This window comes from Sturnira hondurensis, unplaced genomic scaffold, assembly GCF_014824575.4.
Source record: "Sturnira hondurensis isolate 20B ecotype Veracruz unplaced genomic scaffold, ASM1482457v3 Scaffold0001120, whole genome shotgun sequence".
NCBI classification, from domain to species: Eukaryota; Metazoa; Chordata; class Mammalia; order Chiroptera; family Phyllostomidae; genus Sturnira; species Sturnira hondurensis.
Window position 1 is genome coordinate 2,161,490 of NW_028073751.1, and position 15,974 is coordinate 2,177,463.

General features: G+C 42.2%; 1 protein-coding gene across 2 annotated transcripts in view; it reads right to left on the reverse strand.

Annotated features, from left to right (window-relative positions):
* Positions 1-15,749, reverse strand: part of SIL1 (SIL1 nucleotide exchange factor) — a 238,163-nt gene extending 222,414 nt beyond the window's left edge. Inside the window, exon 1 of one of the 2 annotated variants that reach the window (XM_037061431.1) lies at positions 15,627-15,749. The gene's annotated coding sequence lies outside the window, so the exon portion shown is untranslated. The remainder of the gene's footprint in view (positions 1-15,626) is intronic. The other variant, XM_037061441.1, reaches the window with a different exon arrangement.
* Between the last annotated feature and the right edge of the window lie 225 nt (positions 15,750-15,974).

Sequence of the window (15,974 nt, forward strand, 5' to 3'; positions counted from 1 at the left end):
TCTGGCAGGTGTGACATGACATGACATGGTTCATTGTAGTTTTAATTTGCATTTCTCTGATGATTAGTGACAGTGAGCACCTTTTCATTTGTCTATTGGCAATCTGTATATTCTCTTTGGAGTTGTGTCTATTCGGGTCCTTTGACTATTTTTCAATTGGGTTGTTTGTTATCTTGGAGTTGAGTAATACAAATTCTTTATATACTTCAGAAATTCACCCTGACTGGTGAAGCTCAGTGGATTGAGCACGGGCCTGCAAACCAAATGGTCGCAGGTTCGAATCCAGTCAGGGCACATGCTTGGGTTACAGGCCAGGTCCCTAGTAGGGAGCGTGCGAGAGGCAACCACACATTGGTGTTTCTCTCCCTCTTTCTCCTTCCCTTCCCCTCTAAAAATAAAATCTTTAAAAAAAATTAACCCCTTATCAGATCTATCATTGGTAAATATGTTCTCCCATTCGGTGGATTCCCTTTTTATTTTGCTGATGGTTTCTTTTGCTGTGTGAAAGCTTTTCAGTTTGATGTAGTCCCACTATTTATTTTTTCCTTTGTTTCCCCTGCCCCAGGGGATACACTGGCAAAAAATATTGCTATGAGAGATGTCTGAAATTTTATAGCCTATGTTTTCTTCTAGGATCTTTATGGTTTTGTAACTTACTCTTAAGTCTTTAATCCATTTTGAGTTTATTCTTGTGCAAGTTGCTGGTTTAGTTTCATTTTTTTGCATGCATCTATCCAATCTTCCCAATACCATTTATTGAAGAGACTGTCTTTNGATGTAGTCCCACTATTTATTTTTTCCTTTGTTTCCCCTGCCCCGGGGGATACACTGGCAAAAAATATTGCTATGAGAGATGTCCGAAATTTTATAGCCTATGTTTTCTTCTAGGATCTTTATGGTTTTGTAACTTACTCTTAAGTCTTTAATCCATTTTGAGTTTATTCTTGTGCAAGTTGCTGGTTTAGTTTCATTTTTTTGCATGCATCTATCCAATCTTCCCAATACCATTTATTGAAGAGACTGTCTTTACCCCATTGTATATTCTTGCCTCCTTTGTCAAATACTAATTGATCATAAAGGAATGGGTTTATTTCTATGTTCTCTATTCTATTCCATTGATCTATATGCCTGTTCTTGGGCCAATACCATGCTGTTTTGATTACTATAGCCTTGTAGTATATAGTTTGATATCAAGTAGTGTGATACCTCCGACTTTTTCTTTCTTTCTCAAGATTACTAAGGCTATTTTGGGCTCCATATAAATTTTTGGAATATTTGTTCTAGTTCTGTGAGATATGCCATTGATTGACTCTATAGATTGCTTTGGGTATTATGGACATTTTAATGATATTAATTTCTCCTATCCATTAACACTGTACAAGCTACTTATTTGTATCTTCCTCAATTTCCTTCTTCAGTATCTTATAATTTTCCAAGTACAGGTCTTTTACCTCCTTAATTAAATGTATTCCTGGGTATCTTACTGTCTTGTTATAATAGTAAGTGGGAATTGTTTTCTCTTTATATATTCTTATTGATTTTTTAGAGAGGGGGGAAGGGAGGGAAACATCGATGCGTGAGAGATACAGCAATCAGTCACCTCTCGCACACCCCCAACTGGGGACCTGACCCACAACCCAGGCATGTATCCTGACTGGGAATTAAACCAATGACCTTTCAATTCACAGGCCAGCACTCAAATCACTGATCCAAACCAGCCAGGGCTGGAATTGTTTTCTTAATTTCTCTTTCTGATAGTTTATTATTGGTGTATTAAAAATGCCACTGATTTTGAATATTAATTTTGTATCTTGCCAAATTCATTTATTAGATCTGTTATGTTTTGATGGAGTCTTTAGGGTTTTCTATGTACAATACCATGTCATCTGTGACTAATGACAGTTTTACTTCCTCCTTTCTGATTTGTATGCCTTTTATTTCTTCTTGTCTGATTGCTGTGGCTAGGACTTGCAGAACTATGTTGAATAAGAGTGGTGAAAGTAAATATCCCTATATAATATCCGATCTTAAGGGAAACAAGCATATTTTGATTAAACTATTGGGTTGGCCAAAAAGTCCATTTAGTTTTTTTCATAAAATAAAAGACACATTTTTCATTTCAACAATAATTTTATTGATTTGAATATGTTGAGTATGTCAGCTATCTCCCATGTGGTTTAATGTTGATTGTTCTCAATTAATGTCTCAATTTGATCACTATCAACTTCAATTGACCACTACCAATGACCTGACCCTGGAAGAAAAAAGAAATCCAGCAAGAAATCCCCAGCACGAAACTTCACAAACCACTTTTGACACGTTTCATCAGTTACAGCACTTTCTCCATACACTGCACAAATCTTTTTTGTGGTGTTTAAGTTGTGTTTTTACCTTTCTTGCAATAGTAAAGTAATATAGCATGCCAAAAATGTTACATATTTTCTTCCATCTTCAATATTAAAATGGCTACACAAAAATTCACCAATTTTGATGCTTTTTTTAAATGCATGCTGATATGGCAAATGTCACGTTACAATCTAGCAAAACCGTTTCAAATGAAGTTAAAGACAACTAAGCTTCATTAGAGCCATCTTACAGAAAACCAACCAAACTTTTTGGCCAACCCCAAACTTATGTAACCCTAAAAGGACTATGCTATAAGGAGAGAAGAGGAGAAGGAGAGAAGAGGAGAAGGAAAGAAGGGGATATAGGGGGCAAAATATTTTACCTAGTGCTTACCGTGTGTGTGCGTGTGTGTGTGTGTGTGTAACCAACTCACAGGGGGGTTACAGAAGAAGAAATAGGAGAAGTTAAGTAACTCATCTTAAGTCTCACAGCTAGTACATGGTTTAAATCTGGGTATAGCTGATGATATGGCCAAGAGCATACCTTGTTGTCATTCACCTTGTTGTCATTCAGGGGTGAGCTGACTTCCCAGATAACCATTCCTATAAAGACGACAATGCTCCTACCTGCCCACACAAACCAAACTACATAGTCATGTTTCTTAGAGTTAACTAGAACTGTGACTTGATGGTCTCATGAATTTCTGTGCTTGAGACAGCCCACTAAAACTTAAACCTGGGTGAACTAGCTGAGTTTCCAGACCAACAAAGCTGCCAACCAGTGAGAGCCTAAGCCATTAGCTGGCATGCATCTCTGAACAACTCTCTTTGGGACAGGCAACCTGAGCATGATCTGTATGTGTCCTCAACAAGTCCTCTTCAGAGACTGCAAAAGAGGTACCAGGAGCCTCTCCTATTCTGTGCTGTGACACTGATGCACAGAATTCTTTTTAAAAGTAATCTAATTCTGCTTTAAGTAGGAACAGAGGAGGTAAAAAGGATTTCTGCTTTGTCTACAGTAGCGAATACAGCCTTCCCTCCATGTTGCTTGCTGCCTCTCTGGAGCTTCCAGAGACCTTCAAACCCCCCTCCCCGCAGCAGCAGAGTAGAAAAGGTATAATATGATATTCATGTTGTACTCTGAAGAGCCCAGTGGTGAGGATCAGCTAGTGTTTCTAATGGAAGTGAATACTCTGGACAAACTCCGAAGCAAAGTAGTACTAAAGTACACTGCCTATCTCTCAGGGTTGTCTGCTTATTTTGCCTCCTGTATGAGGGTTTTCACCAGTTAACATTGGGGGGGTTTTTTGTGCTTGGTTGTTTTGTTGGTTTTTTTTCTTTTTGGAAGCTTAGGAAATCTGATGATTCACCTAGGTGCATAACAGCTGCTGGGAAGACCTGTAGGAAAGGGCCACCGGCAAAGGTGGGCTGTATGTGGTGAGGAGGGTCTCCCAGGAGTGACCTACATGCCAAGCCATATGTTGTCAGGATATTAATCCAAATCTCTCTAGTGCAACTAACAGTGTTTACTCTCTTGGGATATGAAGTATTAAATTATATCCAAAGGACTGTATGAGTCCTTCTGATTCTCTTCCACACTTACTTCTTTGCCAAAAAGATTTGTAACCTGGAAACAAAGCCCTTTGCCTAATAACAGCAATAACACTCAGCAAGGAATAAGAAACCAGGCCGCAATTCAAGCTTCCCTGAAAGAAACTGCCCCAGCAAAGCCTTATCCCATCTAGAAAATGGAGAAACCTACTACTGACCCCTTTTCCCAGAGAACACAGGCATACTTAACGTGAGAGTCCCAAGAAAGAAAGGCTTAAACCAAATGAGGGTACACTACAGCTCCACTCCTACCCCAACTAAAACAACCCTGGAAACCCATGAAAGAACTCCAAATTGAGGAGACTCCCTCACTGCTGCAAGAGCTAATAGCAAGGGGCAGGAAATAATTTCTGACTATGAAATAAGGCCACCTGGATTAGTCACTGCTCTACCCTGACTAGCTGTATGACCCTAAGTCATTTAAACTCTTCAAACTGCAATTTTTTACCTCCATAAAATGTGGATGTTGTGAGGACCAGACTAAATAATGTATTTGGAAGACCTTTAAAAACAGTAAATTATTGAATATATTTTAGGCCTGTGATTCCAAAGACTGCTGGATAAGAAACCCTAGGGCACTTCTGGAGAGCAGAGAGACAAACTGTCACCTAGAAGAGGCACTCTACAGTAACTGGGTATAGAAATCTGTAGAGAAACCCACACTCAGGAATAAAGTGAGAACAGAGTGGACTTGCAAGAGGAGACACACTTGGGTCTGCTCAGGTACATCTAAAAAACAGGAACAACCCTGGCTGGTGTGACTCAGCAGATCGAGCACTGGCCTAGAAACCGAAAGGTTGCTAGTTTGATCCCTGGTCAGGGCACATGCCCAGGTTGCAGGCCAGACCCCAAGCTGGGGGGTGTGCAAGAGGCAACCAATCAATGTGTTGCACATTGATATTTCTCTCCCTATCTCCTCCCTTTCCCTAGCTCTAAAAATAAATAAATAAATAAATATTTTAAAAAATAAGAACAATATATGCCTATGGTTCCAATTTGAAAAAGCACACAAAGGTATACAGTGGAAGTCAGTCTCCCTTTCCCCATTCTCCAGCTACCCAGGGCCCCTCACCACAGACAACCACTCTTTCCAGTTTCTCACATATTCTTCCAGAGATACTACAATCAGCTAGTTTCTGCTCAGATGAGGATACAACTGGTGGCAACACTTTGAAACCCAGAAGGCACTGACAAGCAAGTAAGCACTGCCAGGGACCCTTAGGGTCTATGAAAAGATCAGGACAGCCAGAGGATAAGATACTGCCCTGCCAAAGGTTCCACAGAGGTCCAGATTTCCTTCTGGCTACTATACTTCTTTGCCCCTTGGCTGACCTCTGCTGGGCAATAATTTTGTATAATGTACAATTTTCTGTCAGTTTTGTTATTCACCCAAAGTGCCTTCTCAGAGAAGCCATTAACGGGGATGGAAGTAGGAACAACAGTCAAATCTGCCTAGATGAAGGCTGGGCAAAAAGGGCAAGAGTCACAAAAGTTCCTGAGTCAACATCTTTTTAGGGACAGAATCCAAGGATAAAACCTAGTCTCTAGATGGAGCTACTCAGGAGAAGAGACTAACTCACTACACACAGAACACTATAGGACACTCAAGACCAAAGCTAGGCTTTCACCAAAACTCTCTCAAAAGAATTCTGGCTACACCCTCCTCTCCTTTTCTCCTTCCACAAAAACTTAAATGTGTAAAAATCTAGCCTCTACCCTTTCTGCTACTTAGTGGCAGAAAAGTCAAATCTGGACCATAGATGTGCTTTGGTAGTCCCCGGGGTTTCACAAAAATCTAGATCTCTGGCTTCTCTTATAATATGAAATGATGGAGCCACAGAGTCACACTCACAAATGACAGTGACAGGATGAGTAGCAGCTGCCCCCACATATGGGCATATGAGCACTCCAGTTTGACACAGGCCCATCATTCCCTAATGCCTCACACTGACAGTTCCCTACCTGGTCCTGAAAACATCTGAGTTGAAGATCCCTGGCCAGTGAGTGAAAAAGGCGGCTGATCAACTGGTAAACGAAACAGCTGGCCAAATAGCAGGACTCCTGCATTCACAAGCATTTACTAAACACCCTCTGTGGGCCAGGAACTATGCTAGGGGTTGGGTATCCAAAGAAGAATAAAGGATTCAGTGCCTGCCCTCCAGGAATTTATAATCCAGTTGGAAAGGTAAGACTTAACTCTTAAGAATAGAACTGCTTCAGACACAAAGGGGCCTGGGAGTCAAGCATGCCAGACTCACTACAGCTGGGGACCAAGGAATGTTTCAAGGAAGAACTGGGATTTGAGTAAATCAGTTACCGTTTCTCAGGCTTTCACAGACTCATTCATCCAACAAGCATTTATGATGTCTAGGTTACACTCAGCATTATGGTACAGGCACAAAATAAAGCATAGCCAATGTCCTTGAGAAACTCGTATAATAAGAGACAAAATAACTAACCAGGATAAAGTAGGCTGAATTCTATAAGCAAAGAGTTGCTATGGGGATACAAATAAGGAGGTCCCAGGAAAGGCTTGCTGAAGAAGGCAACTGTGCAGCATAAAGTAGGAAATTAAGGAGAGGGTACTCTAGGCAAAAGAACTGGCAGAGACACAAACATATGAAGCATGCTTAGAGACTACATGGACCAGCTTCTCAGGAGCAAAGCACATACGTGGGTAATGGTAGAGATTATAATTATAGTGGCAGAACAGGAATACTCCACAATAGGCATGAAACACTAGAGCATCTGAAATATTGGAATTTATTCAGCAGCCAGTGGGTGCCACTGAGGGCTTCTAAGCATGAATGTTCTCTACCAGCACTGTGTTTAGGAAGACCCCAAGGGGCAATAGAACACAATGTCCTGGAGGAAGCTGAAGCAGGAGATAGGAGGATGTTCCTGTAACAACTCTAGAGCAGTTGGGAAACAGGAGGAGCAGTGTAAGACTATGTGAGCTAGGTACTGCATATGCTTGCAAAAATTTAAGACAATGGCATTTCTTTGAAAACACTTTTTAATTCCTATTTTTACCAATTCAGACTGGTCTTCCCCTCGAATAGTGTCCTCATTTGTTTCATTCAGAGAAGGCACAGGCTTTGTTTCTAGTTACGGTGCTTGAGTTTTTAAAAAAACTCAGCTTAAGATCAACATAATGTCAGGTAGGAGATTCAGGGTTTTTTTCCACTCCCACTGCTAAACTGGACCAGCTGTAAATCTCAAAAGGAAAGAGTCAACTTGACAAAATCTGGTCAATTTATTTACTTGTGCCTCCCATACCTTGCACAGGACCAGAAATGGACATACAAGTGAGAAGAAAGCCATGACAGATGTCAAAGTTCCCTGACGGAGCTAATTGCTTCATGTGTGGCTGAAGAGCAGAGACAAGAGACAAGAACACATTGTTTGAAGGCCCCATGCAGGACCAGACAGTCCCACTCCATTAAAATCCCAGCATCAGCCCTGACTGGTGTGGCTCAGTGGACTGAGCACCAGCCTGCGAACCAAAGGGTCGCCAGTTCGATTCCCAGTCAGAGGATGTGAGAGGTAACCACACATTGATGTTTCTTTCCCTCTCTTTCTCCCTCCTTTCCTCTCTCTACAGATAAATAAAATCTTAAAAAAAAAAAAATTCCTGACATCAGCCCTGACTGGTGTGGTTCAGTGGGTTGGGTGTCATCCTGCAAACCTAAAGGTCACTGGGTTTGATTCCCAGTCAGGACACACGCCTGGGTTGCAGGCCGAGGACCAGGTAGGGAACGCGCAAAAGGCAACCAATCAATGTTTCTCTTGCACATCAATGTTATTCTCCCGCTCTTCCCCTCTCTGAAAATTAAATAAATAAAATCCCCATATCAGACACTGCCCAGGAAACAGGGCCTGCTGGCTAGATCACTGGTTAGAGAGCGCCTCAAAAAGGTGAGAAATGAGTGAAGAAAGGAAGGTGACAGCAGAGAAGCTGCAAAGTTCCTTACTATTCACAACTTTCAGTTATTCGGGATAAGCTAGCTGCGAATATTGATATGAATGATAAACCAACCAACAAAAAAGGCAATGATGTGATGGTTAAGATAAAGCTTACTTGATCAGCCTAACTTATTCTCTAACCAAGTCCCGGGTCAGGAACTGTCAACTGCTGCTGTTGGTAATACACTGTTCTCACGCTGTACAGGGAAGTACTTTCCATATGTATTACCTCAATGAATTCTCAAGATGGCTACAAAAGTAACTATTACTATTCCCATTCTACAGATCATGAAATTAAGGCTTAGAGAAAATAAGTGACTTCTTTCCATCTGACAGTTAATAAGTAGATAGCAGAATATGAAACCAAGTGAGTTGGCTCCAAAGTGTTTTAAACCACTCTGACCTACCAATTCATTCCTTCCACTTTTCTTTTAGAGATGTACTAAAGGTTTGCTTGGGTCACCGGAAAAGGTCCACTGATGCCCTGGCCCCATTCTTTACAGAACACAGAGCAGTCTGGCCTAAGAGCTATTTCTTTGTTTCTAAAATGGGGAAACTTCAAATCTCTTTTTTAAGGGATAACAGCAAGAGGAAATACTTCAACACAAACAAGAAAAATAGTCAGTAGAGAGGCCTTCTCCCCCTCTAGAGATTTTTAACTGCAATAGCCTTTTGCATCTTTACAAAGCTTTAAATAATTCTAACAGTTTCTATGGCCACCCTCTGTGACACCTTTGGCTTGAGTCTCAGCTCTGCTACTAATACACTGGTGGCCCTAAAAATGGTATACAACCCATTTCATTTCTCTGGGGCTCAAATCTGTCATCAGTAAAATAAGAACCCACCAAATGCAAAACTACAACAGTGAGCAATGACAGACCTAAAATACTATGTCCTGACTCTTCATTCACTCAAGGAACCACCAATGAACCAGACACAACCCTGATGTCTGCAGTGAAATTGACATGAAAACCCCAAGAATGATCTCTTCCAGCCCAGATACACGACTTTAGCAGCTGGGTCCACAGATGGAGACGGTGCTTCATGAATACAATCAAACCCAACACCCCATGAGTATCAGATAGGGAGGGTCACAAAAATCAACCTTAAGTACCTTGCTTAGGACCTGCTGGCCCTTTACACCTCCGAGGCTTCCTACACACTGGATTCAAAGCATGACCAATCAATCTTATATCTAGTGACTGTCCTATTATACTTTATATAATTTTATATAACTTGCAGTGAACTGAAGCCTGCTGGTCTTCTAGAGTTTGGTCAGATGGCTGCTGCCCACCTTGGAATCCTCGCAGAAACAGAAGGCATATGCATGAAACTATTGCCAGAAATAAAGAAATGTCCATTTAAAATGACATTAGTCTTCCTCACCAGAACTTTGGGATGTATCTCAGATTCTTCCAGTTTCTAGAACTCTTCCCCTCACAAGAAAGAAGAGGCAGAATACTTGCAGAGAGAGAACTTACTAGACATGGATCAGTTCAATGACTACTGTGATGTCCCTATACCTGTGATGATAATAAATGGTAATTAAAAGGCATAATCAAGAACTCCCTCCCTCTGTGAAGGCACAGCCAGAAAGCACACCTCCGAAACACACCCCTTCCCATTTCCCTATGGATATGTCATGTGACATGAGCCAAACATCAGCCACTACCCAAAGGCTCCAACTTCCAGTCCAGGAACACCTGGGCCAACACAGGAGGTTCAGCTATGAAAAAGGAAGGCCTAGGAGGCAACAGAGAAGCAGATGGTAAGTGGACCACCTCAAAAGTCCAAGATCTGAAAGAAAATAAAGGATACACTTCATTGCACCAGTCTTTTTGGGAAAGTCCAGGTAAAAATCATCCTTCCCACCTCCATCCACATCCCATTGCTTCTCAAATTCTCTTAATGGTATTAGGCTTTGAAACAATATGAATTACTTCACAAGAGGGCAAACAACTGCTCTGAATTATTAAGAATATCAATAAGCAAAACAAAAATGTTATTCTTACCAATCTTTATGCTCATGAATATATAATGGCTAAGAAGTTTATTCTTTCAGTTATACTCTATACATAACATGCTCAGCAATTAGAAACAGCTCAGCTGGCTGGAAAATGGATGGATACACAGGGTGGGGCAAAAGCAGGTTTACAGTTGTGAGTATGCAAAGCACAGGGCTTATATTTGTATTATTATTTATTAATTGTTGTATTTTTTCCACACGAATAACTATAAACCTACTTTTGCCCCACCCTGTAGTAAGGACACAGTCACAGTTCTGACCCTCCTAAAGGCCAACTAACTTAAATCTTTCCATGACAACCAGCCATGGCTTAGCTACAGCCAGCCATCTCACAAGAGGCCCAAACAGGAAAGGGTAACAAGGATGCTAGCCCTTAAGGCATTCCCACCATGGAAAAGCAGTAAGTAAGCTAGCTACTCAACAGCAAGAACTTTTTTGCATTAGTATCCCCAGCATCTGCCAGTGGGCCTGGCACCTAGTAGGACCTTGAGAAAATAAACTGAAGGCCAAATGCCTTGTTGATGACTGCAGACACCTGGGTCGGGGGGTTAGAGGAGGTTAGAGGGGGTTAGAGGGGGCAGTAGCACAGTGCAACAGAAAGAGCTCTGGAGTCAGAACTGGGTTTAAAGCCTGGCTACAGCAGCCTTAAATCACTTAACCTCACTGAGCCTCAGTTTCCTCATCTATAAAATGGGAATACCAACTATCTTCAAGGCTGATGTATGAATTGAACGAGATAAAAGTTTGTAGTGATAGCTGGATCTACTAGATAAAAAACAAGCTTTGATGACTGTAGTAGAGAGAGAATATAAGACATGCATTCTTATTGAAGACAATATCAACCCCAAGGGGGCGAAAACTGATTGTTGGAGAAGAAAAATCTTAGATATGAAAACAGTTTATAGCCCTCCAAAGGGCCAGAGTACATACACAGGTACACAACATATCTATGGCATTAAAATTCAGTTGGTTTGGGGGTTGGTGGGTGCCAATTAGGAGAAGTCTCAAAAAGTGATACAGAACAAAAGTTTAAAAAAACTTGATATACAATACAAAGGGCAGACTCGGTTTCCATAAGGACAGTCACTAATGTACATAAGTCACAGGTAGGATGATCAACTTGTACTGGTTTGCCCCAGACTTTGCACTGAAGTCCCACATCTGGGAACTCCTCAGTCCTGGGAAAACTAGGATGATTGTTCACCTTCCTTATAAGAAAGATCAATACAGGCATTAAAATTTCACAAATGAGGGAATACCAAGGAACACAATGGATGTCATGAAGGATTTATAGCATTTCAGAAGCATTCCTGAGCCAAGACTGAAATATGCCATTGGTCCAGTGCTAGGCTCAGGCATTGGCATGAAAATTTTTACTCATTCACTGTCTATACCATTTCGTTCTTGCTATGGGCTGTTTGTGTCTACCCCCAAGTACATATGTTGAAGCTCTAATTCCTAATGTGATAGTATTCGGAGGTGGGCCTTTGGGAGGTGATTAGGGTTAGATTAGGTCATGTGGGTGAAGTGAAGCCCAATGATGGGATTAGCGCCCTTATAGATAGATGACCAGACAGGAGCTCGTTCTACTCTGAGCCATGTGACAGTACAGCAGGAAGACGGCTGTGAACCAAGAGGAGGGCCCTCATCAAGACCCTGACTGTGCCAGCCTCCAGAACTGCAAGAAATAAACGCTTGCTGTTTAGGCTACCCACTGTATAGTATTCTGTGATAGCAGCCCATAACTTACTATGACACTTCTCAATGCTTCAAACACCAAAGCCAAGGGCACTATTAAGAGAATGAGGGCAAGACAATCAAGGTTATACATATCCAAAAAGCTACCAAGTATTTGAAAGATGTCACTTTACAGAAGTAATTTGGCCATTCTATCACTACAATGGTAGAGTTGGTAGGTGTACCCAGGCCAAACAGTGGGGCTGGATACAGGGTCGGTGGCCCAAAAAGAGTGCTAAATTTCTGCTGCACATGCTTAAGAATGCAGAGAGTAATGCTGAATTTAAGGATCTAGATGCAGACCCTGGTTATTGAGCACATCCACGTAAACAAAGCTCCCAAAATGGAGCACAGAACTCACAGAGCTCATGAATGGATTAACCCATGTCAGTTCTCCCCGCCACATTGTGGTGATCCTTACTGAAAAGCAGCACATTATTCCTAAACCAGAAGAAGATTTTGCACACAAGAAAAAGATATCCCAAGCAAAACTGAAGAAACAAAAAACTTATGGCCCAGGAATAAATTCAGCATAAAATAAATGCTAATAAAAGCAAAAAGCAGGAAAAAAATAAAAGAGAGAGAGAGAGAGAGAGAGAGAGAAAGAGAATGGAGGCAGATATGACCAGCCATCACAACCATGCCCTTGCCAATGAGCTGCCTCAGGGAATGTGAAAAAACCTCAAGTCTGGGCTGAACATAATCAGTTATATTGCTATTGAATTCTCACTGTCTCGAAGGTAGAAAATTGCACAAGTGAGGACACCAGGTGTAAACCCTTAACAAACCATGAAAATTCTGGGAGATTCCTCTCATGTGTCCTGAGCAGCCTGAATCTTTTAGAGGTGTTTGTCCTAAAGGCAAACTCAATTGTTGTTGATGCTGGGAATCACAGGCTACCTTAAGCCCCACCTGAATAGTAAAAGGCTTTTCTCCTCCCTTTCCCAGCAGTGAAACCCTTGGTAAAAGTGAATAAAGAAAAGGGCAGAATATTCCCTTATACCACATAGAATTAAAGTAAGCAGCTCTGTGTTGTGGAAGACTAAGGCAGCTTAAGGCCAACTCAGAAAAACATAAAGTATTCATCCTCACTCACTCAGAAAGAAAAAGATTAGCTCCGCAAGGACACATCTCCAAATTGACACATGAAATCCAGGAGTTAAAGAAGCCTGTGCTACAGAGCATGATCCAAGCACCATCTGAGGCCCCAGAAAAAATCCCCTGGAATACACAACCAAAGGGGTGGCACTTTAAAACTGTTGAGATTAGCCGTCCTGTAAAGAGGCTTACTCCAATACACAGGCAGACAGCCTCTGCAGGAAAGCTTCACTTAAAAAAAGATAGAATGTAGCGGAGAAAAGAAGCAAGATGAAAAGAGCATGAATCCACAAACAAAATGAAGAGAATTCAAAGGTGTCATCTGTGTGGAAAAAGATGCAACTTGCTTTAAGAGATTATCATTTTTTAATATTCTCATTAATAGCAAATCTTCATTCTTTGATGGTAAAAACAGATATTGCATTCCTATGTCCCGAGAGCTAAAGGAGGTATATATTACCTCCTTTAACTATTCTTCAAAGAATAGTTAAAAGATTTTTTTAGAATTTTTAGATTTTTTTAAATCTATTTTTAAAAGATTTTATGTATTTATTTTTAGAGAGAGGAGAAGGGAGGGAGAAAGAAAGGGAGAGAAACATTGGCCCATAACCCGGGCATGCACCCTGACTGGGAACCAAACCCGCAACCTTCTGGTTTGCAGGCTGACACTTCACTGAGCCACACCAGCCAGGGCCAAAGTATCTTCTTCTAATGTGAGAGTATGTTTATTAAAGCTGGGGACTGTGAAACAAGAAGGGTCTAGGATAGAAGAAGTGACAGGAGAGAGCCTAGGCAGGGCTGCTTTGGCTGTCCAGGAACATTATGGGGAAAAAGTGAGCCAAGGCGGGCCTGCTGTCAGCTAACTGGAGAATCAGAAAAAAGGGGCATCTTACAAACAGGTTCTGAGAGTTAGCTGGGGATGAGCTGCCACTACCCATTGATCCCCTAGATGCAAGTCTGGTGGGAACCACTAGAGCAGTGATCACCAGTCTTTTTGGTCCCATTTTATGCAGTGGAAAACCAAGCCTAAGAGATGAAATAACTTGTCCAAGGTCATACAGATAATAAATTATAGACTCAGAATCAAAACTCATGTTTACCACACTCCCAAAAAGCATTATGTCCACTTCAAAAGAACTGTTAACTCATCTGTAGACAAGTCGGGTAACAACGTTTATTAACCATGCCATTTGAAATTTTTAAAAAATTTTAATGCAGTATGGTGTCATGTATTAATATCTCTGAAGACCATTTCAGAAGCCAATTTTCAAAACTGCTTTAGAAAATGGCCATATCACATAAGTGATGCCACCCTCAACCCCCACCATCCATACCTACACATATTACTCTAAGGAGAACAACACTTATTGAAGGGTTAAGTTCTGGCATGTTTATTTTAAAATCTATTTTGTTCACTTTTCAATTTCACTTAATTTTTTGGTGAAAATTAAGTGATACACACAGGGGCTCAAAACTGGCCACTGCAGAGAAGCAAGTAATAGCTGGTCTTCAAAGCAGCAGAAAGGGTAAAAAAGCAGGAATCAGAGTACAAGGTAACTTTTCTTTCCTGGGCTACCTCATCGCTAATAACATATTCCCTATTCCCACCATCTATAAAATGGGGCCAGTCTTTTCTGTAGCCAATTTCAGCAGAACACGCATTAGCAGATTAAATTCACTAAATACGCAGAAAAAAAGGTTAAATTAAATCTGATGTGACGATACCTTCCTTAAGAAGAGCCACGTTCTCAACGAAAATCACAAACCAAGTCTTGATCCATGTTACACAAACATCAATCTTTTACACTGTCAAAACAGTGCTTATAAACATTACCAGTTTCTTCTCTTAGCAAACATGGAGGATTCATTTTCCTCCTCCCTACATAGTCTAGGTTAATATAACGCCCGCCCCCCCGCCCCCCCCACCGCAAAGCATTTTGTTTTGAGGTCAGAAAGCCAGCTGGGTTTCATTGAAACCAGGCATTGAAAAATATTAGAAAACTGATCTTCCATATGCACCCTCGATGTATTTTTTAAAGGCACCAAGTGGCCCTCCAGCTCTTATAGTGCAAAGGGAAGCTTCTCAAATGCTGGGCACTTCCTGACCCCTGGTTTTTCCCACCTAAGTCACACGACAGGGGCTCATAGCTCAGGTGATTCTCTCTCGTCTTCGAAGCAGAGAATCTCAAAGCGAGGATGTTGAGACCACCTGAATCAGAACCACCTGAGAATTGCAGGTGCCCAGGCTCCGCTTTATTTGAAACACTTGAGTTGAGGCCACGGCTACGCACAAACTCCAGTATGACTTGCCACACACCCAAAGTCTGTGACCCCCACTTTAAAGCAAGTCTTTCTCTACTGGGACAAAGAAAAACACAAGATAGGAGTGGAAATACCATGGGGGTAGGACGTAATTCCATATGGTGAAGAGATAACACAGGTCTCAACTAAGAACAAGTGTCAACGCTGGAGCCGTTTGACAGAGGCACAAACTGAGACCCGGAGAAGGGAACAGGAAAGGAAACGGTAACAGATGCGGAGCCAAAAAGCCGGTCTCAGACCCGCACTGCCTCATCTCCTCACATTCAGGAAGGGTTACTAGAGACGTTATGAGTGGGAAAAGTAGGGAAAGCGGCCATTGGGCTGAGAACAGATCTACGGACACTACCGAGGAGCCCAGGGCCCACGTGGACGTCCCGCTTTGAAGACACTAGGGGTGGATTGTGTGAGAAACCCAGCACAGGTCTGGGAGGGCTCAGGGGCCGCTCGCAGGAGAAAGCCTGGGTGCTGCCCTGAGCGCCCCCCTCCCAGCTCCAGGGCCGGGCGGCCCCCACCACCCCTACCTTCGGCTTCCCGTCTGGCAGCCGAGGGGCAGACACAACCCCCACAATTCCAGGCGGCTGCAGCTGCAACCACCTCCCGATGCGCAGACTCGGCGGCGACTGTCCGAACCCGCGAGCGTGCGGCTATTACGTCACTCGTCAACTCACCCAATTGCGGCCTTCCAGAAAAGCAAGCTCTGGCCTCACTGCGCTGGCCACGCTTCAATTGTTAGCACCGCCTTTTCCGGGTTTTGTTAAGTTCCACCCCCTAGCGGCTCTTTTCCAAACTTCCTGGGACTTTTTCCCTATATCCCTCCGCTGGACTGAGCGATGTTTGTAACAGATGACCACGGACCTGATTTTGGCAGA